Source organism: Protopterus annectens, chromosome 10.part0, assembly GCF_019279795.1.
Source record: "Protopterus annectens isolate FY-2018-M chromosome 10.part0, PAN1.0, whole genome shotgun sequence".
Lineage (NCBI taxonomy): Eukaryota > Metazoa > Chordata > Ceratodontiformes > Protopteridae > Protopterus > Protopterus annectens.
In genome coordinates, this window is record NC_056744.1 from 679,892,357 (window position 1) to 679,917,657 (window position 25,301).

Sequence of the window (25,301 nt, forward strand, 5' to 3'; positions counted from 1 at the left end):
GCATGAGTGAATAGTTTGGCTGTAATTGAGAAACACAAAGTTTAAAATAAAGCCTGATGTCCATAAACATTAGGATGCCTGCAAAATATCTCAAATAAAATCCAAACCAAAGGGTAGAAGGGTCACAAAGGCAAAACATTCAGTAAGAAAGACCCAGCCAAGCAAGAGTCTTCACTGTGCAATAACTTAAAATGCCTTGATATATGCAAATTACTTATTAAGGACAAACAAGTTTGTCCTCTATATAGCTTCTTTTTTAAGTCATTATGTGTACAGGCCAATAAAGCCAAACACCACTGGCTGTAGACATGCATGTTTTGGATGTTTTTTTTTTTTACCTTGTCTGTATGCCTTCAAAACACAAAGTACTTACTGTATAATATCTTAAACCTCCTATTTTGTCTACATATCTGTTATTTCTTGGTATGCCCTTAAGAGGTCATCTGTATATATCTTGTGGGTCTCCACTACAGGGGGTTATGAGTCAGTATTTTATTACAATATATTTTTATTTTTATCTGATAAATAAGGAATGTTATTATTACATACTTGATCTGCCCACATTGATGTATAATGTAGAAAACAAAACATTATTTATTTTCGTATTCTTCTACTCACTTCAAGTACCTTATATTTCTTTATAAACAATACTCGCTCATCCTTAGGTTCATAGGTTCATAGGTAGGTATTAGGCTATCGGCCCAAGGGTTTACGTAAGCCTAGCCAACAAGGTTCCCTGGCTTATGCCACCCAAGAAAGTTATTTTCCTGTGCCACTGTCGAGCAGAGACACAGAAGTGATCCCCGGGGTGTATTTCCTATTTCCCTTCCACTCATCAAGATTTTTCTTGAAAAGTGCTAATGAAGAACTTTGCTTGACATAGATAGGTAGCCTGTTCCAGAGTATGGGAAGTTTCTCAGACAGGAATCTATCCCTCCAGCATATCCTGTTTATTATGGTGACAAGGTTTAGGTCCCTAGAGTGTGTAGCTCAGTGGGATTGGGATTTCTTTAGGTGTAGCATGTCCAACAGCTCTGGGTTTGACATAGCTTTATATGTTAGGCAGAGAACACCTTGGAGTAGACGATATGCTATGGAATAAAGCTGGAGTTTTTTGATACGGTCAGTGTAGGGCATTTGTTTGAGGCCAGATCTTTTTTAAGATCTAACCATTTTAGCATATTTAGCTTGAGTACAGGTATCTTAGGATTTCACTCTTACTCTTCATAGTTTTAATTTTGACCCTAAAGTAATCCTTCTTTCCTTAGACACCTTACTCTGGTACTACTGTCTACACACTGTCTCTGTCTATGATATGTCATCTGGTACCCCAAATTTCCATGCTCATGTCTTGTCATCAGGCAAGTGGGCAATAACACATCTGTCATATCTGTCACATCTTTCACATTCTTTTTCTCAGTTGCAAATGTGAAGGAACTGCCTGAAATGGTGGGAGAATGTTCCAGTTTTCTTGGTTAAATTACCTCTGGTCAACATGAATACCACATAAAGTCTACCCTGATCATAAGTCATGCCTGGTCAGTATAACCAACCACCCAAACAAAAATAAAATAGAGTTAAATGAATAAATAAATAAATATATACATAATTATATACATACATACATACATATATAAAGTAGAAGTGAATAAACAGGCAAGTAAAACAAATTCAAGCAATGTAAGCCAGGGGGCTTCATTATGCTTGCATGCACTATACCTGCAGACAATCACAGCTTTCAGGCTCTATCCCATTATTGTTCATGGAAAAGCTTAGCCATATTGTTTGCCCATTGAGTAAACTTTTAACTTATCCAGATATGAGAAGACAGAAATAAGTCAGCACAAACATTCATCACTCTAAAGTGATAAAGCAAATTTCATGGCTAGCCCTTCAATAAAGAGTGATTAAAGATACTGGGGAAGATTTCAAACACACACAGTTCAAACCTAAATTAAAAGTTTGTTCCAAAGGAAATCATTAAAAAGTCTGAAGTTATTTAGTTTATGTTCCAGATATTATTCCATTTGTTAGCTTACAGAAATGTTGATATTCAAATGAAATTGAAGTAATCTTTTTCAAAGGTAGATTAAGTCCTTATAGCAAGTTATTGCAGTCTACTGATCTGACCAAATTAATAGATTTTGATGGAAAATATCCTTCTTGGCTATAAAACAAAATTTCTCTCTTAGAAAACACAAAAGAGGCAGAAACAGAGGAACTTTGTGGGTTGCAAGTTTTTACTCCATCATTAAATCATAATGGACTATATTGGAATACAGTTAGTTATAAGAGTATATACTCAAATACTCTTGGAATTGGTGGAGCTTGACTCAATTACCTTTATTATGTGTTAGCACATTAAAGACATGGTTAGATGGAAAATAAAGAGTTTGCAACACTGAGGAGGACATATCAATTGTTTCATAATGAAGTTAATACAAGTCTTGCTTGAAAACCCACACTTCAATTAAGGAAAGCAGTAGTGAGAGTAGTCATGTCCACCAGATATTATATTATCTATGCAATGCACTTATTTCTTAATCTTACTGAATCACACACACACACACACACACACACACACACACACACACACACACACACACACACACACACACACATTCTTACATTACACTGGGAACAATATTAGAGAACAGACACTACAGAGGTAATGATAGGAGAGACACCTCACACCTATATATTATAACTAATTTTGCAAACTTTGTATTAAAGAACTATACATATTTTTTACTCTCCTCAGTTGTTGTGAACCATGGAGGGAGAACACAGTACCACTAAATTAAATATGATCACAGCAGAGGTACTATAATGGTATAGATGTGCATGTGCACACACACACACACACACACACACACACACACACACACACACACACACACACACACACACACACACACACACACACACAGAGTGTACATTTAAATAGCCAATATTGACTTTCAGCTAAAATTGTAGTGAAACTGAGATCATAACACATCTCCTTATTATAGTGACATTCCCAATAATTTGTCATTAAATGTCTGTAAAAGCTGTAGTAGTAAACCTTCAATTAAGAAGAACATCTTTAATACAAATATAACTACTAAGTCTTATCCTCTCTCTGCTTATCTGTGATAAAATTGCAGCAAAAGTTGCACACATCTTTATCCAAATAGTATATGGTTAGGCACAGGAAATTTTGGAGTATACATATGTTAGCATCCTTCTAATTCTTAATAAGTCCTTCTCTACTGCTCTTCATTTCTCACAGGTGCCAGTTGCATACCTGGTATCTGGTAGCTTCAACTACATTCCCTCCACCCTGAGTAATCACTTCTTCCCTTATGATTTCCATATTGCTTTCCTTCTTATACTCTAATATATACATTGATGAATATTTTGGCACTTAACACATGCACTCAGGTTTGCTGTTTTCTTCCTGGTCATCTGTACTGCCACCAATGACATCCAGCAACTGTAGGAAAACCCACTACCTGACCTTCTCTTTTCTCTGTACATCCACTGATTCCTATTTTATCCCACATCCATATAGTATTTTCTCCATTCTTGTATCCCTACTCTCCAGAACTATGTTACAAATGAGCAGTATTGTAGCTTATTGGATAAAAATGCTACCTTACAGCTCCACACTCCAGAGATCAGTGCGATATTGTGCTCACTTTATGGGGTTCACATGTTTTCCTGCTATCTACATGGGTATATTAATTTTTTCCACCTCCGAAAAGGTCTACACCAGTGTGATATAGAGGGTAAACCTCAGACTATAGCCCAGGCAACCTGAGGTTGATGAAAAGCTCAGACGATTGTCAACACTGGGATGTAGGATTTGAGTGCCCATCCTTGGGAGTAAGGGATGTTGCTTATTACTTTGTTTGTGCTGTTGCTGATGGTCCAATAACATGGTCCTACACAAAAGTGGAAGCTTGTCACATGTTGAAGGGCCAGCTCAGGAGACTGTGGTGTTGCCAGCTGAGTTGTTGATGGTAGCCTTTGCTGTTACTTCTTGGGGTGGCATGCATTTGTGAACTGAGATAGAGCAGGCGGTCATCACATAATGAGAGTGTTCAAATTAGCATGGTGGTTGGGAGTAGGTTAGGTCCAATAATGAAAATGCTGCCATGGGATGTAGATGAAAGCACAAAGCACCATCATGGCTGCCAGGATGATGGCCCCTTTGAGACTTGGGGGATGGCAGTCAAAAGATCAAAAGTGGTACATAAGGGAAAAATAAATATCGATTAGCGACTTTTAAATACGATATATATTATGTTTACCTTTGACCTTGTGACCTGGATTATGGCTAAAAATTGTCCATGATGACCCATTCAATTACAGGGACTGAAAATCAGTGAATCAATATTTTCATAATCTTTCTATGTTCATCCTGTTTCATCTATCTTACATCTCTGTATTCCCTTCATTATTATCCAGTCAAAAATTCTACATATGCAGTGCCCTCATTCCTACTTCCTTCACTGTCTAACTCATTACCCCGCATCATCTCACTGTGCTCCCACATCTAGTTAATACTTAACATGCATAATGTATCTCAACTATACTACACACTATCATAACAAAATAATTCAGATATCATTCCTACCAATGACCCAAATAATGTACGATTAAATATCTACCCTCTTTCAAATGCCTGTTGACATTCTTAGGTCTATACTTGCTTCTTTGTATAGCTCTCTCACTTTTCTGCTTTTATACCCTGGAGATATCAGCTTAATTCAGGACCATTTCTTATTCAAACATCTCTTCATTGTACCATTCAATTTCACTTTGTATTACCAAGCAATGCTACTCCCTACTTTAAACACCAAAGGAATGTACATATAAACTGTTTTAGAATTAATAACAAATTATGTCTGCTTGAATTTTGTACCTTCTACCTTTTGCCTCTAATAAATACCTCTCATGTAAGTAAAAATATAAATATTGAAAAACTTGTAAAAGATAAAAACTAATGAGGACTTGCATAATATAAACAAGGACTTCTTCAAATATGTTCAGGGTTTCCCAAGAACACTTCCAACAGAGTAATGAGCTAATCACTGAGTAAGTTCAGCGCCTTCATTTTGTCAGCTTGGTAAATTACCTCAAGCTAATACTTCCATTGAGCACAGGAAATTATGTACCAAATTAGCACTAACATCACCCGTTCAAACAGATAGAGCCATACTGTCCAACATCTGAAATAAAATATATTTAATTGTGCTAGTAGGTGAAGATGATTTGTATGAGAGAAGTAAAAGACAAGTGTTAATAAGGACATAGGTTCATAGGTTGGTACTAGTCTATCTGCTCTAGGGCCTATATAAGCCTAGCCATAACAATTCCCTGGCTATTTCTTCCCACACTGTTTACTTCCCTGGACCCCTGTCTAGCAGGGAGACTGACGTGATCCCCAGGGTGAATTTCCTTTCTCCCATCCAATCATCAAGGTTCCTTTTGAAGAGTGCCAAAGAGGTCCTCTGCTTGACATGTATGGGCCGTCTATTCCAGAGTCTGGGGGGGTCTCTGGGTCAGCATGTTTTGTTTATTGTGATAACAAGGTTTAGATCCCTGGAGCATGTGGCTCTGAGGGATTGGGATTTCTTTAAGTGTAGCAGATCCAACAGCTCTGGGTTTGACATGGCCTTGTAGGTTAAGCAGAGTTCGCCTCGGAGTAGACGATATGTGACAAAATATAGCTGGAGTTTTTTAAGGTGGTCAGCATAGGGCATCTGCTTTAGGCCTGTGATTCTTTTAGTGAGGTATTTCTGTGGCCTTTCCAGTTGTTGCAGATGTCTTGAGAGGTACATACCAAATGGAGCGTTGTATTCTATAATGGGTTTAATGAGTGATAAGTACAGTGGGACAATGACCTCCTTTTTTCTGGATGAAAAGCCCTTAGTGATGAGGTGTGCCACATAGAAGGATTTTCTGACTATTGAAGGTGAGACCACTGTCCACCTGTGTCCCTAAGTCTCTTATCACACTTTCGGTGTTTAGTGTACTGCCACCTATGTGGTAATTCATGGGTACATGTTTTTTCCCAAAGGGGATGACTATACATTTCTTGGCATTGAGCTTGAGCCTATGGCTCTGGCACCAAGCATTTGTTTCTGTAAGGCCCTTTTGTAGAGTATCCACATAATTTGAGGATTCAATAATGGCTCCCAGTTTGCAGTCATCTGTGAACTTTGTTAGCCAGAGTCCCTTAGTTTTGGCCTGTACTTCAGAGAAGTAGATGCCAAACAAGAGAGGTCCCAGGACTGAACCCTGAGGAACTCCACTTGTCACTTGTCTGGAGCTGGACTTGGAGTCAGCTACTTTTACAGTGTGGTTTCTGTCTGTAAGCCAGTTGGCAACCCATCGAGTGATGTAGGGATTAATGCCCAGCTTAGTAAGTTTATCTATGATTCCAGAGTGGGGGATGGTGTCAAAGGCCTTGACGAGGTCCAGTTAGGCTGTGTGGACTGCCTTACCCTCGTCCACAGCTCTGGAAACTGATTTGAAGAAGTCAATCAGGTTCATGAGACAAGATCGGCCCTTCACAAACCCAAACTGGGTGGGGTCTAGTGTTTTAAGGTTGCCAATGTCTTTGTTTATAAGTTTCATGATAATACATTCCATGGCCTTGCAGATCAGGCTTGTCAGACTGATGAGGTGATAGTTCCCGGGATCCAAGGTGGATCCCCCCTTGTGGAGTGGGATAACTGTAGCTGTGCGCCACTCAGTGGTCATGAAGCCTGAGGTGAGGGTATGATTAAACATGACACTTAGGTGAGGTGCCAGTTAATTTTATAGTTCATGTAGTACACAGCCCAGGATGTCATCTGGTCCCATGGATGCTGTATTCTAGCATTGGAGAGTGTGTTTTTACCTGTGTGGCCGTTATTACTGGACTTTGGCAATCTTCCGGTATTGTGATGGGCCATTTAGGGGGTGAGAGGAGGGTGAAGTTGGCACTGAATCGATCTGCCAGGATATTGGCAATATCCTTGGGATCAGTATATTTAATGCCATTCTGTTGTAGCTCAGAGCAGATCTGAGCATTTCCATTTAGATTCTTGACATAGTTATAGAATGCCTTGTGGTTGTCTTTGGAATTTTTGGCAATTTTATTTTCGTAACTAGCTTTGGAGGATTTTATGAGGGATCTCAGCTTCTTACTGAAGCTGGTAAGGGAGATTTTTGCATGCTGGGATTTTACACTTTTCTGCAACAGTTTCTTCCTTTTGTTGTAAAGTTTGTTTATGGCAGAGGACCACCAGATTGGCTTACTTTTTTTGGAGGAGAGCATCTTGGTTCTATTTGGAATGGCACGATTCATGCACGAATGGATGTGCTTGTACAGTGCTTTAGTGTAGGATTCAGCAGTCCAACTTTCAGTTCCTGTCTGCATGGGTGTCATGAAGTTTGTCACTTCTGACTTGAGTAGCATGAAGTTGGCTTTGGAAAATTTTTTTATGGAGGTTTCCTTACTGGGTGGTGGGGGTGGGATGTGGATGTTAAGGGTGATTAGCTTATGGTCTGACTTGACCAATGAGGGGGTGACCATAGGTGTGGAGCATCGATTTCCCATGTTGGTAATGACCAGGTCTAGGATATTGCAGCCCCTGGTGGGACTATGGATTAGTTGATCCAGGGCATTGGCATTTATGAATTCCAAGAACCGTTGGGCAAAGGTGTTGGTACAGCAGTAGTTTTCCCAGTTAATGGCAGGGTAGTTGAAATCACCCAGTATTAGGGTGCTTGGTTGTATTTTAATATTTTCTTGTATGTTTATAAAGGTGTAGTGAGAATCTTGGAGCATGGTGGGAGATCTGTCGCAATCTACAATTTGGATTGCAGTCTTACCTAGTGTTAATTGCACCTGGAGAATTTCAGCTGCATTGTGTTGGGCAACTAACCTGGTTGTGTGAATATCCTTGGTGAATATGGACACTCCTGCACCTTTAGTGCTTTGATTCTGGTTTGGTGGCCGAAAAGTGTGGTAAGAGTTGTAGCCTGGTATTGCAGGGCTGCTCTCTGTAGCCTTGAACCAGGTCTCAGTTACTGCACAGATATCCAGGTAAGAGGAGACCTTTGACAGTCAGAAATAATGTTTGAAAAAGGTAGAGGAGTGACATCAAATCGAGAGAAGTGGTGAGTTGATGTGACATCCAGAACTCATGCAGAGAAATAGAAAAAAGGGGTGATGGTGGTAATGATGATATTGATGATAATACGAGGTTATAGATTTATTGGTTCATATGTTTTTGCACTACTATGGCCAGGAAGACTGTTCAGAAGTTCATCCACATCAACAGTTTCTAGTGGAAGACTGACCAAGTCGCACATGAAGCTAATTATCCCCACTTTCTCCTAGTAAAAACTGTGATCACCCATCTAGTCATTCAAATTGGTATAAGGAACATTTCCTAAGTTGTCTATCCTGATATAGCTGTTCAACATTTTGAAGAACATTTCTGACTTGGCTTATATTTTTGATTTTCTGGTAAATTACCGAGGACAATAGATAGTCAGTAATGCCCTATTTGTTTTTTTTTTTTAAGTTAGTGCAATATCTATTAATTGTCCAAAATTTTGGAACTTTGTTTCCTCATTATTTTTGACGTTGTCCACAATTCTTGAGCATGCAGCTGGAATACAGACGCTCATGTATTCCAACTTGGATTTTTCAAATAGACAAGCCTACTTCAAATTTATCATCAGAGATTCACTCTCCTGACCAAACCATACCAACCATGGGTAAATCCAACATTAACCACACCCAGCCATGGGTTATTGCTATAATACACGGCTAAAGATGTGATGTATTTATTCTTAAAGTTCAAATGCTATGATGTATTCATTCATACAGTTATAATGCTGTTATGTATTCACCCTTCCAGTTCTAATGTTGAGAAGCATTCATTCTTAAAGTTATTGTGCTGTGCTGTATTCTTTCTTATAGTTCTAATGTGTGATGTGCTCATTCGTACAATTTTAATATTGTGATGTACTTATTCTTAGAGGTCTAATGCCATGATGTATTCACGGTTACAGTTCTAGTTTTGTGATTTTTTTTTCTACATATGCAGTCACTCCCACAGTTTTAATGCTGTGATGTATTCCTTCTTATAGCTCTAATATTGTAATGTATGCATTAACAGTTCTAATGTGTGATGTTTTCATTATGACAGTTCTAATGCTGTGATGTATACCTTCTTATAGCTCTAATATTGTAATGTATGCATTAACAGTTCTAATGATGTGATGTATTCCTTCTTATAGCTCTAATATTGTAATGTATGCATTAACAGTTCTAATGATGTGATGTATTCCTTCTTATAGCTCTAATATTGTAATGTATGCATTAACAGTTCTAATGATGTGATGTATTCCTTCTTATAGCTCTAATATTGTAATGTATGCATTAACAGTTCTAATGGTGTGATGTTTTCATTATGACAGTTCTGATGCTGTGATGTATTCATTCATTTGGTTCTAACACTGTGATGTGTTCATTCATTTGGTTCTAACACTGTGATGTGTTCATTCATTTGGTTCTAACACTGTGATGTGTTCATTTTTGTGGTTCTAATTGTACACCATTTTCATTCTTACAGTTTTAATGCTGTGATGCAGTAATTCATGCATTTAATTTGGTGTGATGTATTCATTACTACAGTTCTAATGCTGATATAGATTTGAACTACATGAATAAGTACATCTCAGCATTAGAACTATAAGAGTGAGCATAACACAGCATGTGATACATTCATTCAACTGTTCTAATGCTGTGATGCACTCATTCCTAAAGTTTTAATTCTGTGATGTATTCGTTCTTATAATTCTAATATTATGATGCATACATTTTTAACAGTCCTAGTGGTACGATGCTTTCATTATTAAAGTTCTAATCCCATTAGGTACTCATTATTACAGTTCTAATGCTGTGATGTGTTTATTTTTATGATTTTAATCATACAATGTGTTCATTCATACAGTTCTAATGCTATGATGCATTCATTCTTACAGTACCAGTGCTGTGATGTGCTCACTCTTGAAAAGTTCTGTTGCTGTGATTTATTCATTTTTTTACAATGCAAAATATGTGATATATTTATTCGTGAAGTTTTAGCACTGCGATATATTCATTCTTAAAGGTATAATGCTGTAATATATTCATTCTTGATGTTTTATTGTTGTGATGTTGTGATGTGATCATTCTTAGAGGTCTAATAATGTGATGTATTCATTGACTCAGTTCGAATGCTGTGGCATGCACATTATTAGAGTTCTACAATCATGATTTATTCATTTTTATAGATGTAATGATGTGAGTATTCATTCTTACAGTTCTAATACTGAGATGTGCTCATTCTGGCAGTTTTAATGCAGTGATGTATTTATTCTTAAGCTATAGCGTGTGATGTATTCAGTCTTACAGTTCTAATGTTATGATGTGCTTATTATTACAGTTCTAATATCATTATGTATTCATTATTAGAAATATAATGATGTGATGTATTCATTTTTACATTGCTGATGATGGGATGTTTTCCTTCTTACAGTTCTAATGCTGTGATGTATTCATTCTTATATCTGTAACAATGTCATATGCTAATTATTACAATTGCAATGTTGTGATGCACCCATTCCTACAGTCCTAATGCTGATATATTTATTCTTACCATTGTAATGTAGTGATGCATTTATTCTTACAGTTCTTATGATATGTATTTATTCTTACAGTTTGAATGCTGTGCTGTATCGTTCTTACACTTCCAATGATGGGATGTGCTTAATGCTCATCATTCCCATTGCCGCAGTAGTCCTTAGGATATGTGAGTTGTTCCTAGTTGGAAAACAACTAGACAGCTTCAGAAAGCTCAGCTCTCCCTGACTCCTTCATTCTGACTACTGACTGGCAAGCCCATGGAGGAAATTCAACAGTCATTGTGAAGTTTTATACAGTACTTTCTTGACATCACTAGTAGAAGCATCTCTAGGGTTTCACAGGAGCATCAATCAGATAATAGCTTGTTTTTTGGCAAATAAGTCACTGTTGTGAAACCCTCTCGACTCAGAAATTTATTGACCTTTCAAAATAGCACTTTATCTATTTTTTTTTTTACTTAAAATGGTATTTCCCCTTTAAAGAGCCACCTATGTTTTTCACAGTATTGTATGTTTCCTGTCAGATACTGCTGCTTTTAGCTTAGTGTGTTTATTAAGGTATTTTGTGGATAATCTAAAAACATTGTGTTAAGTTTGAATTTTGTGAGACAGAAAAGTGTGGGGAAATTGTGTCAGTGTAATGCTTATGCTCACTTTTTAACTTCCTACCTGCCATTTTGTTTCTGTCAGAGTGTGTATGTGCATGTGAGAAATTGAACAGTAATGACAGTGGAATTCTGTTATAAGGTGCTGGGTAAATATGCTGCTTGTGATCTACCTTGACCTGGCCAAGGCATTTGACACAATACCCCACTCGGGTATGTCACCCAGTGGAAAGCCAACCTGGCTCACAGACAGGACCCTGGAAGTTAGAAATGGGAAGTCCACCTCTACAAAGAGGCCAGTTACAAGTGGAGTCCCTCAGGGATCAGTCCTTGGTCCGCTCCTTTTTGGCATTTACTTCTCAGAAGTCAAGGCAAATGTCAGTGGTCTCTGGCTGACTAAATTGCAGATGATTGCAAATTAGGAGCTGTCATTGAATCTCACACTTACACAAATATTCTGCAGGAGGGGCTGACACAGACAAACAACTGGTATCAGAGTCATGGACAAAAACTAAATACCAAGAAATGCATATTAGTATCCTTTGGGAAATCATCCATCACTGGTAGCCATCATGTTGACAACACACCCATTAGAGTTGACCAAGTAGTCAGGGACTTAGGGACACACAAAGATAGTAATCTAGCCTTTGATCATCACATGTCTAAAGTGGTGAGGAAATCATTCTGTTGCGCAACTTATAAACTAAGATATGGGATCTAATTCCAAGGAATTCATTGTTCCACTGTATTCGGCATTCATTAGGCCTGTTATTGAGTACAATGCCCCTTTTGGTATGTACCTAACCAGGCATATCCAACTGTAATGTCCACAGAGGTTCCTTACTGAAAGAATACAGGGCATAAGTAATATATTCTATGCAGACTGCCTCAAGGCTCTATCCCTGTATTCTGTTTCCTACAGGCCTTTGAGGGGAGATCTATGCCTTGTATACAGGGCATTGCCAGACCCCACTCTGATGGATCTCCTGCATATCCACAAAACAAAAAGTATCAGAATTACTCATTCTAAACACTTAAACCTTGCCTGTGATATAAATAGGACCTGCTGGAGAGATAGGTATGTGTCCAAGAGACTACCCCATCTATGGAACAGGCTCCCCATCTATTTGAAGCAGAGTTCCTCCCTAATCCAATTCAAGTGCAACTTGGACAATTGGATGGGAAACTATAAATCCATCCCTGGTTTGGCACCTATGTCTCTGATGCAAACAGGCAACCTGTAAATGGTTCATCTCCCAGGCCCATGTTTAAACTTATCAAGGGTATCAGAACTTGTCAGAGATTTGGGATGCATGGCTAGGCTTAAAAAAGCCCTTATCGTCATTAGCCTACTAAACACCTATGCACCTATGAGCCTATGAACCAGTGACAACTTACCTTCTCAGCAGCTCGCTCTGCTTTTGGTGCTTCTTACCCAGTTATCACTGGTTATAGCTGGTACATCTAATACACTCTGTAGAAAAAAATAATCAACAAGGAGTCCTTGCCATTGTTATGGGCTCACTCTATGCCTCAAGCTGATAGTGGGTGAAACTGCAGTGTCCAATGGTTGTTCCTGAGGCCTCACACTTACCTCTCCAGCTTTCTCTGTTGTAGTCCTTTCAGTCTGCATGAACTGCGGGTTAGCCATGTTGTTTTTGGCTGCTCCATTGTGGAATATGGAAGGAAGAACCATATTATGTCAGTCTGGGAGATTATTTTTGTGTTAACTGGATCAAGAGACTATTAGACTGGACAGATGTTTCTCCTTTCAGTCAGTCTCCTTCTGCCAAACCTCCTGTTAAGAAAAAATAAAAAGTTAAACATTATACTGCTGATAAAGTTATTGCTGTTAAAACGATGAGGTACTTACCTTGGTTAGATTGTTATTAGAGGCAGTAAATCCTAATATGCAGAAACTTTTACAGATAGGCATTCTCTGTAGAACTATTCCAGAGGAAACAGGGCTTATGATTCTGATTTTTATACCAATTCTTACCCTGTGGATTTCCAGGCCCAGGCCTCTTTAATTCTTATCTTCATGGGGTGGAATTTTCTTTTAATCAGACCATTGTCAGGTGGGATGAGGTATTTTTATGGTAACAAATAGATGTTCCCTCTGAAATGAGGAACTATTACAATATGCTGCAAATGGACATACCTCATTCCACTCCCATCCCTCCTATATTGCCAACACTGGAGGATGTGTTAAATACTGCTTATAGTCATTATGACACCCAGTCATCATAGGTTCATAGGTTTATAGGTAGGTGCTAGGCTATTAGCCCTACAGCCTATATAAGCATAGCCAAAAATGTACCCTGGCTTTCGCCACCCAAGAAAATTATTTTCCTGTGCCCCTGTTGAGCAGAGCTACAGAGGTGATCCCTGGAGTGAATGTCCTATTTCCCATCCAATCATCAAGATTTTTCTTGAAGAGTGCTATGAGGAGCTTTGTTGATATAGATAGGTAGTTTGTTCCAGAGTATGGGAAGTATCTGGGACAGGAAACTATCCCTGCATGTTTATTGTAGTGACAGTGTTTAGGTCCCTAGAGCGTGTAGCTCAGTGGGATTGGGATTTCTTTAAGTGGAGCATGTCCAACAGCTCTGAGTTTGACATAGATTTGTATGTTAGGCAGAGATCACCTCTGAGTAGGCGATATGTGATGAGTAAAACTGGAGTTTTTTTAGACAGTCTGCGTAGGGCATCTGTTTGAGGCTGGTAATCCTCTTTGTGAGGTATTTCTGCAACCTTTCCAGTTATTGTGGATGTTTCGTGAGATACATAACAAAAGGGGTGTTGTACTCTATAATGGGTCTAATGAGTGGCAAGTAGAGGGGAACAGTGACCTTTTTTTTCCTGGATGAGAAACCTTTTGTGATGAGGTGTAGAAGGATTTCCTGACTACTGTGGTGATGTGATTATGAAAGGAAAGACTACTGTCCACCTGTGTCCCAAGGTCTCTTATCACACTTTCATTGTTAAGTAGACTACCACCTATGTGGTAGCTCATGGGTGCAGAGTTTTTACCAAAGGGATGACAATGAACTTTTTGGCATTGAGCTTGAGGCCATGGCTTTGACACCAGGAATCTGACTCCATGAGGCCTGTTGTCAGATGTCCACATCGTTAGGAATTTCGATTATGGCTCCTAGTTTGCAGTCATCTGAACTCTTCATTAGCCAAAGACTTTATGTGTTAGCCTGTACTTCAGAAAAGTAGATACCAAACAGGGGAGGACCCAGGGATGAACCCTGTGGTACTCCCCATGTCACTGGTTTGAAGTTGGATTTGGAGTCTGCTACTTTCACAATGTGGGTTCTGTCAGTGAGCCAGTTGGCAACCCATTTTGTGACATAGGGATTTATACCTAGTTTAGTGAGTTTATCTATAATTCCAGAGTGGGGGATGGTGTCAAAAGCCTTGGCGAGATCTAGATAGGCTGTGTGAACAACTTTATCCTCATCTATGGCTTCGGTGACTGCTTCAAAGAAGCCTATCAGGTTTAGGAGACATGATCTGCCTTTTACAAACCCGAACTGGGTGGGGTCCAAAGTTTGGAGATTACCAATGTCTTTGTGTATAAGATCCATGATGATATGTTCCATGGCCTTGCAGACCAGGCTCGTTAGGCTAATGGGGCAGGAGTTCCCGGGGTCCGTGGTGGCTCCCCCTTTGTGGAGTGAGATAACCATTGCTGTGCAACATTCAGTGGGCACAAAGCCTGAGGTAAGGCTATGACTGAACATGATGCTTAGGTGGGGTGCCAGTTCATTCTGCAGTTCATGTAGAATACAGCCTGGGATGTTGTCAGGTTCCATGGATGCTGTGTTCTTGGCTTTGGAGTGTGTGGTTTTTATCTGTGCAGTTGTGATTACAGGAGGTTTGCATTCTTCCGGTATAGAGATGGGCCCTTCAGGGGGTGAGAGGGGGGTAAAGTTAACACTGACCCTATCTGCCAGGATGTTGACAATATCAGCTGGTTTTGTATACTTAGTGCCATTGTGCTGTAACTCAGAGCAGATCTGAGTGTTGCCATTGAGATTCTTGACATAGCTATAGACTGCTTTGTGGTTGTCTTTAGAAATCAGTGACGATTTTGTTTTCATAACTAGTTTTGGAGGATTTTATGAGGAATCTCAGCTTCTTACTGAGGCTGACCAGGGAGTTCCTCCAATCATGGGATTTTGCTCTTTTTAGCAACAGTTTCTTTCTTCTGTTGTAAAGTTTGTTTATGGCAGGGGACCACCAGATTGGCTTCCTTTTTTAGGAGGATAGCATCTTGGTTCTGTTAGGGATAGCATGATCCATGCACTCATGTAAGTGCTTATAAAGTGCATTTGTGTAGGATTCAGCAGTTGTATCTCTATTGTCTGTCTGCATGGGTGTCGTGAAGTTTGCCACTTCTGTCTTAAGAAGTGTGAAGTTGGCTTTGGAGAAATTTTTTATGGTGGTTTCCCTAATGCGGGGTGGGGGACAGGATGTGGATGTCTAGGGTAATTAGCTTGTGGTCGGATTTAACCAACGAGCAATTGACCTTTAGTGTGGAACACTGGTCACTCATGTTGGTAATGACCAGGTCCAGGATATTGCTGCCCCTGGTGGGGGTATGGATAAGTTGATCCAAGGCACTGGAATTTATGAATTACAGAAAACGTTGAGCAAAAGAGTTGGCACATGAGTAGTTTTCCCAGTTAATGGTGGGGTAGTTGAACTTGCCCATTATTAAGGTGTTGGGTTGTACCCTAATATTTACCAGTGTATCAAGAAATGAGGAGTGGGAATCCTGGGGCATGGTGGAGGATCTGTAGCAAGTTACAGTTTGGATTGTGGTCTTGCCCACAGTTAGTTGCACTTGGATAATCTCGGATGCATTATGCTGAGCAACTGGCTTGGAGGTGTGGATATCCTTAATGAATATTGACACGCCTCTGCCTTTAGTGTTTCAGTCCAGGTTAGGTAGCCAAAAGGTGTGGTATGAATTATAGCCTGGTAATGCAGGGGTGCTCTCTGGAGCCTTGAACCAGGTCTCTGTCACTGCACAGATGTCCATGTTCTCCATTTTAAGGAGTGCCTCGAGTGAATGCATTTTGAGGTTTAGACTTCTAGCATTAAGTAGCATTCCCCTCAGATTTTGTTTGCTTGCACCTGTTAAGGTGGTGAATTTGTCGTTTGAACCTTGTCTAAAAAAGGCACTATAGGGGTGGCTAGAGCCTTAGTCAGTATTTGGAATCCCAAGGGCGACAGGTGCAGGCCATGTCTGGCAAAGCATTGTGGTCTGCCGATCATGTCATCCCAGGCAGATAGATACTGGATCCCCTTAGAATAACATCAGAAGCTTAGTCAGTTGTTGACGTCAATCATTTTGTCCTTGTACTGTGGTATCATTCGGGATGATGGCAGGATGCTACTCAGGGCAAGGGTCATACCTGCCTGGGCTACAAGATTGGAGAGCTCCTCGTTGTCTCTCTTCATGTTGTCCAGTGAGGTATGTCTCAGGTCATTCACACCAACATGGACAATGACAGAGTCATATTTGTACTTGTTGTGGAATGACCTGAGTAAATGTGTTATGTGGCGGATCCTGACACCCGACAGGCAGCTGACAGTAACTTTCTCCTTGTTTAGCCTGGTGAGTGGAACATCAGTGTGCCTGATTATAGAGTCACCTATGACTAGAGTGTTGTGTACGTTGTTATGCCTTAGGTCCTCAATTCCTAAAAAGCAGGTAAGCTGCATAAGGTACCTCAGACTAATTAATTTATTTGCTCTCACCTTTGGTCAGACCCTGCTGTTATTTCAACTGTGTGTACTGGCAACAGACTGGTATTCAATATCTACCCTTATCATGCTGATGAGAAGGGTCAAGTAATGGAAAGTGCAGGTAAGAGAATGTCTTCCTTCCTCAATCTTCAGATTTCTGACTTATCAAGCATGTGTGTGGGAATTTATACTACGTCATATGGACAGTCTGCGGGAAATGGCTTCCACTCTCCATACAGAAGAAAGCTTTCTTTTAAGCAAACTGTTTACACTCTTCTCAGTTATTTAAACATGCTTTGAAGAGTGTGTATGATTGTGCTGATACTATGACTAGGGTCCTGAGTGTTGAAAACATATGCTTGGTTATGTAACCAAAGGTTTGCTGATGGGGTAAAACCTGAAATCCTGGATTCATCTTTAGATAAGAAGGTATTGTTTGGCTGTTCTGCTACCCAAGTTCTTAAACAATATGATGAAAGAGAAAAATAATTCAGGGATTTTCTAAGATAATTTATGTACCCTAATACAAATCATACATGTCTCCCTCTTACGCACAAAAGCCAGGTAAGCAAAACAAGTCCTTTTTTAGCAAACAAAATGTAAAAAGGAGATGTCCAGAGAATAACAACAGTAAAAAACAGGGGCTTTTCAGAAAAAGGGCCAGACTAACAGTACAGCATGACTATGTCAACATTCCTTACTGTCTTTTTTTTTTTTTTTTTTTTTTTTTTTTTTTTTGGCCAGTGTCTCTACAAAAATTGACACTCAACATTCCCTTTTAGCAAAAGATTGCCTTGGATTCATGGGCATTAAAAGTGGTGCAGAAGGGTTACAGAGTGCACTGAATACAAAAACGTATTTTCAGGAGAATACCTCCCCACTCATAAAACAAAAAAGTAGGCTTTTTCCTCAAGTTCTTTAGTCTTTCACCATGCATGGAGTCCTAGAACTAGTGCCTTTAAGTCAATGGGGCAAAGGCGTCTATTGCAGAATTTTTCTAGTACCAGTGAAAGAGGCACCTTGGAGAACAGTATTAATCTTTCACTTCTAAATCTGTATATGAATGTTCAAAGTTCAAAATGTTGACTTTACAGAACTTTTTACCTCTCATCCCTTACATGAGTAACTCTAGGCATGAAAGATGTTTACTACTATATTCCCATAACCATATGCATCAAGAAATTTCTAAGGTTGCCTTTTCTGGATCACAGTATTAGTTTTCTGAATTACCCTTTGGTTTATTTACATCTACAAGGGTTTTCACAAAATGTCTAAATTCAGTAGTAACTTATGACAGTTTGATTGGCATTCAGAGGTCAACAGTCATTAACATGGGTAGTCTCTTGACAAATCCAGGTTATGTCTCTTGACAAATTCGGAGTTCCAGATAAATATTGCAAAATCTTCCTGATGTCATCTTACAAGATGCATTATAGATTCTTTTTTTCAATAGTCCTTTTTAAAGGCAAAGTGGCTCTTTATCTGGAGTTTTCCTGAACTTTTCCAGTCACTGTCAGACTTCTGCAAGAGAATTTCTCAGGATCGTGTGGTTCATGGCTTCTATGTTTTTCATGATACCCCTTGCTGGAAAATAGTGTTTTTTAAAAAAAACACATGAACTCATCATTTGCATTCTCTGGAGGATCAAATTCAAGTTTGTGCTTTATATAAAGGGAACTGCATTGGTGGAGACAGCAAATTCAACTAAACACATTTCACCTTCTCTCCTCAGACTCCAAATCAATCTGTCATCATAGATGCAACAGATATTGCTAGGGAGTAATTTCCAGAGAGATGAAAGTGCAAGGCATATGGAATGTTTTATACAGACAAAAGCAAATCAACTTAAAAAAGCTTTTGTCTGTGATCCATGACTTGAAGTCTCTGCAGCACTTTGGTCCATATGACCCCTTCAAGTGATTACAGACAATACCAAAGATATGTGTCATATTAACATACAGGGGGTAAAGGTCATACCCCGTCTGCATGTTGGCAGTGATGACCTCCAATGTCAGAATTCTTTAACCTTCCCAGCATCTTACTTTCTATCACAGCAAAACGTAGTGTCAGACAAACTGAACATAACTGGGACAGATTCTCACAAATCGCAATTAAACAAAGGGCTCTTCCAGAAAGTAATCTAGTTATGGGGAGCACCTCAAATAATTCTGGTCACCTCCTTCAAAAACAGACAACTAAACAAAGTTTATTCCAGAGCTCTTTGGTAACAAGCCTGAAAGACATTTTCAATCTCTTAGAAGAGAATTTTTTAATGTGATTTTTACCCTTTCTGCTGATATCCTGGATAATTCCGATGATTCAAAAGGATACCTCAAAAATAATTGTGGTGAACACCTTTTGGGCCTGAAAACATTTTTCTCAGTTCTTATGGAATGACAGTTACCACAAACTTCTCACAGACTAGATCTACTCACACAAGACTGGGAGTTTGATGAGAAGTTTTTATTACAGAGACTACCACTTCTATGAAACAATCTTCTTCGATGAAACAATCTTCCACTCCATGTAAAACAAGTTATTTCATATGTCTGTACTAGGCTAATGAACACTGGGGCCATTTTAAGTCTAGCTATGCATCCCAAATTTGACAAACTGTGGTACCCTGGGTAATTGTAAGAAGTGGCTTGGGAGATGAAACACTTACAAGCAGGGGCCTGGGAGATCAACTATTTACAGGCTGATTGTATCTATTAAAGACAAAGGTACTAAACCAGGAATGAAATACCTGTTTTTCATTCAATTGTCCAAGTTACACTTGAATTGGGTTAAGGAGGAACTTTGCTTCATATGGATAGGGAGAACGTTCCAGACAAGGGATGATCTCTGCATACATACCAATGTCTCCAGCAGGTCCTATTTATAACACAGGCAAGGCTTAAGATTTTAGAATGAGTAATCCTGGTGCTGTTTGTAATGTGGATATGCAGGAGGTCCATCAGGATGAGGTCCAGCAATGTCTGGTATGCCAGGCATAGATCTGCCCTCAGCAGCCTGTAGGAGACAGAATACGGGGATAGGACTTTGAGGTGATCTGCATATGACATGTTACTTACCCCCTGTATTATTTTAGTTAGGAACCACTGTAGACATTGCAATTGTTGGATGTGACTGGTTATGTACATACCAAGGGGGGCACTGTACTTAATGACAGGTCTGATGAATGCTGAATACAGTGAAACTATGACACTCTTGGACTTAGATGCCAGATGGTTGTTTATCAGTTTCACAGCATAGAATGATTTCCTCGTTATCATAAGCATGTGATTGTCATAGGCTAGATTATTGTTTACATGCGTCCTCAAGTCCCTGACTAAGGGGATGACTCTTAGGGGCTTGGTGTCAATATGATAGTTACTAGGGGTGAATGACTTCCTGAAGGATACTATTATGCATTTCCTGACATTTTGGTTTAGTCCATGGCTCTGAAACCAGTTGTTTGTGCCAGCTCTTCCCAGAGAATAGTAATGTTGGTGGTGGAATCTATGACTACTTCTAATTTACAACTGTCTACAAATTTTGTCATGCAGAGGTATTTGACATTGGCCTTGACTTCAGAGCAGTAGTTGCCAAAAAGGAAACAGTCCTAGGACTGATCCCTGAGGGACTCTGCCAGTGATTGGCCTATTTGTAGAAGTGGACTCCCCAATTCTAACTTCTTGGGTTCTGTCTGTGAGCGAGCTGGCTATTCACTGGGTGACCTAAGGGTGTATTCCTAACTTCTTGGGTTGGCAACTGTGCCTGAGTAGAGTACTGTGTCAAATGCCTTGGCCAGGTCATGCTAGGCAGTGTGAACTATACCCTCTTTCATTACCTTGGTGACCTTCTGAAAGAAGTCCAGCAGGTTGAGTAGGCATGACCAACTCTTGATGAAATCAAACTGGGTTGGACCCAATGTCTGGAATTTTCCTGGGGCTATTATGTATCATTTCCATGATAATTACTTCCATGGCTTTCCATAAGAGACTACTGAGACTTATGGATTTGTAATTTCCAGGTCCACCTTTGTGCATAGGGATGACAGTTGCTGTTCTCCAGTTGTGAGGTATAAAGCCTGTTTGGATGTTATGGTTAAATAGTGATTCCAGACAGCCTGACAGGTCATATTTCATGTCATTTAGAACACAGATGTTTGGAAGCCATTGATGCAGTGTTCTTGGCCTTAGGCAGAGCATTCAGGACTTGTTCAATACTGATAGTTGGGGGAGTTATATTTGATGGTGTTCCCTGAGGAGAGGCAAGGAGGGGAGATGGGTAAATTTAGACCTGAATTTGTCAGTAGGCTTGCTATATCTTCTAGCTCAGTATTGGTGGATCCATTAATAGTGAGCACTGCACACAATAATTGTGTATTGCCTTTGAGGTTGTGGACATAGCTAAATAATGCTTTGTGGTTGTCCTTTACCTGCAAGGCCAAATTTACCTCAGATTTGGCTTTAGTAGACTTTATCTGCCCTCTGAGTTGTTTGTTTAGTTTGATGACAGCACTTTTATCCTGCTGGGTGCTACACCTCATACATTTTGTCATGATTTTCTTCCTTTTGTTATACAGCCTATTAATGTTGTTATTTCAGCAGGGTAGCTTGTTTTTGGGTTAGTTCTGTACTTATTCCTAATAGGTATAACTGTCTCTGTGCAGCTATTAACATGCTCGAACAGCTCTGTGTAGACTTTACAGTTCTCAGGGAATAGGAGGCTTAAAATGTGTCCAGGTTATCACTTAATAGTAGGAAGTTTCAATTAGAGTAGCTGCTGAACATTTCAGGGTTAGCTGCAGTTCTGAGTTTTATTTTTACTTCAAAGTAGTCCATTTTGCAGCCTGACCTTACCAGAGAGGACATTACACAAGGGGTTGCACAGTGCTCTCTCATATTAGTGAGGACCGGATCCAGTATGCATGGGGCCCAGGTTGGTGTATTGACAATCTGGTCCAGGTAGTTTGTGCTTAAAAAATCCAGGAACATTTTATGCCTGCATGTTTGGTGTTGTATATGATTCACAGTTAATGGTGAGGTGATCCAAGTCACCCATGAATATTATATTGGGTTGGATGGTGAGTGTTTCCAGTAAGCTTAAATATATGTCATGAGTTTCCTGGGTCATAGATAGGGACCTATAGCTTACAAGGAAATGGTATGGGATTTTGCTTATAGTGATTTGAATGTGAAGTTCAAGTGCATTGTCCTGTTTGGCCAACCTTGAGATATATTAATTTTTGGTGTAAATTGAGACACCTCCACCTTTAGTCCCATCCTGTGTAGTAGCTAGTCTAAATGTGTGGAAGGTAGTATGGTCTTGCACTGCTGACGTTCTCTCCACAACTTTAAGCCATGTATCAGTGACTGCACAGACATCAACATTCCCTAGGGTAAGGAGAGCTAGTAGGGAATGGAGTTTCTTGTTTAGACTTCTAGCATTGAGTAGTAAAACCTTTAGGTTTTCTTTGTTTTGATATGCTATGTTGGAAGTTTGGCTTTGCCTAAAACAGGCACTATGGGGGAGGACAATGCTATAGCTAATATTTGAAAGCCTAAAGGGAAGAGGTGCAGAACATCCTTGGCAAAGCATCATAGTCTGTTGACCCTCTCCTTCCTTGCTGACAAATATTTCAACCTGTTAGAATGACACCAGAAACTAAACCAATTATTTAACTCAGTCATCTTTTATCCAAATTATGGCATCATCCTTGGAGAAAATAGAATGCTGCTCAATACTAGGCTCATACCAGCATGAGACACATATTCCAAAACCTCCATGATTTTGGTCTGCATATAGTCTAGGGAGATAGGTCATTTACACCCACGTGAACTACAATTGAGTCATATTGGTACTTGTGGTCCAGTGACCTGAGTGCATGCATAATATGGTAGATCCTGCTCCCTGATAAGCAAATGACCCTGACTTTCTCCTTACTCAGCTTGGGGAGAGGAACATCAGTGTGTCTCACCATGGAATGCCCGATAACCAAAAAGTTGGTTTGTGTGGTGGCTTGCATTATGGGCTTAGATGTAGATGCTTCATGAAATGTGGTTACATGTATTTTGAAAGACTGTATTTGGAGCTGCTGACAGTATATGCTATTTCTGCTTCATCTAGGAGATTTTTGGGATTTAGAAAGGTTGCATTTAAGTGCTTTAGCATATATGGCTCCATATGTTTGTTTTGTACTGTATGTGATGGGTGCAGTATGTGTACAACTGACAAACTGATCGACATTAGGAGTGCTTAGGTGAGAACTTTGCTTCCAGTGGCATTGTGCAAATACATCTCTCACATACCTTATAATTTTTTTTTAGAATTAGCTGGTTGTCAGTAAACATGAGGCAATTTCTACATTGCCTTAGGCTGCTTATGTCCACCAAATTGGTAACGGAGCTAGTTGGAAAGTTCATATCAATGACTATAGGCCTTTTTTAAATCTTTAAACAGTTACAGTGAGAATACAAAGTAAAGTCAGGAATAGCTGGTTTGCAACTCTGTTGGTAGTGCTTGCCAGTGAAACCAGTTGCCCTCTGGGCAACTAAGTATTGACAAAATTTCAAAGGTGCTTTTATAGGTAAAATGTCACGTCAAGATGCCTGTATCTATATGGGGCACTGCTAAACACTTGAGGGGAAACTGCTAAAGTAGACCCTTATGATTTATGGATGAAGTATTTGGGGAGATATTTTGAAGTTATGTTAGACAGTAGCTAATCAAGCAGTACTTACTGAAAAGAAAGAAGTAGCTTTGACAAGAATGATAAATAGTGGAGAGACACCTAATTGGCTGCTACCTGACTGCTACTAGTGCTGGGCTCACCACAGCTTCATGCAGCTGTGTTTCAATGTCCCTTTGCTTCTTCTCTCACCAAAAGCAAAACAGTAACACTAAGCCCAGGCCCTTTAAAGATCAACAGTCTTGTCCTAGATGATGTAGGAGTCTGTAGGCTTGTTACAACCTTTTCCTAGAAGATGCCTTCAGTAGCAACCAGACCCACCAGGAAGGTCACACACAGACACTGACTGCCCAATCTGAGAAAAATAGACAGAAATTAATTCCCCTCTGCTCCTTCATTTATCAGGAGTAAAGCAGAACCAGAAATTTCAAACTGACCCCAATGAAACAGTTACAAGGCTTTCTGATCCTGCTCTCTGATAAGCAACTGACCCTGACTTTCTCCTTACTCAGCCTAGATCCAGACAAAGTATTCCTGCATCTATATTGTTTGGTTTCTGTCCTGTGTTTTTAATCAGATATACCTGTTGCTCAGGCTGCTGCAGAGAGCTTGACCTACTGCCAGCTGTGATATTGAGAATAGATTAGTATTTATTCTCATTTTTTGTCCGCGTTTTGATTTAATACCTCTGTAATCTGTACAACTGTACTTATTCTTCTTCTTGTGTGTTATAGCTGTATATTCTCTTAGTGTTGATCTCAGTTGTAGTGAAATCCTTTGTCTGGAGGCCTTGTCTATTTTCTTAGTGGCAGTAAGTTTTCTGAACTTGTTTAATCCGGCCAACGTATTCCTGCATCTGTATTGTTTGGTTTCTGTCCTGTGTTTTAAATAAGATATACATGTTGCTCAGACTGCTGCGGAGAGCTTGACATACTACCAGCTGTGATATTGAGAAAAGATAAGTGTTTATTCTCATTTTTTTGCCTCATTTTGATTTACATTTATTTATTTATTGACATTTGTTAACCGGGTTTGTCCAACTGGGCTTGTGGCCCATTTTCAGTGGAGACCCGAGGAGAAAAGCTCCAGTAGTACATTTTAAGCAAGTACAATTTTAAACAATATTGATATAATAGCAGTTATAGCAAAAAGATTCACATATGTTGGGTAACATGCATAAAGTTAAAGTTGCATTAAAAAGAAGCTAAGTAACAATTTTACATTGATATAGTTCAATAGGTCAACAATAAAAAAATTGTTTGTATAAAATTATGCAAGTGCATAGTAGACACATTGGAGAGAGAGGTGTAATGAGGTACTAAGTATGGTCCTTTTGAGGGTACATAAAGGTAAGGAAAATTAGGTAGGGTCATGGCAAGGGCAGGTTTTGGAATTGAGAAAATAAGCTTTTAGTTCATTTTTAAAGTGTGAGGTGTGGGAGATTGAACGTACGTCAAGGGGAAGTTTGTTCATAGGCAAGGGAGTGTTTGTAGAGTAGTTTGCCTACTGACCATTTTGGGTGGTAGATATCAAGTAATTCTTGGTTAGAAGTGCGGAGGGTCTGGGATGGGATGTAG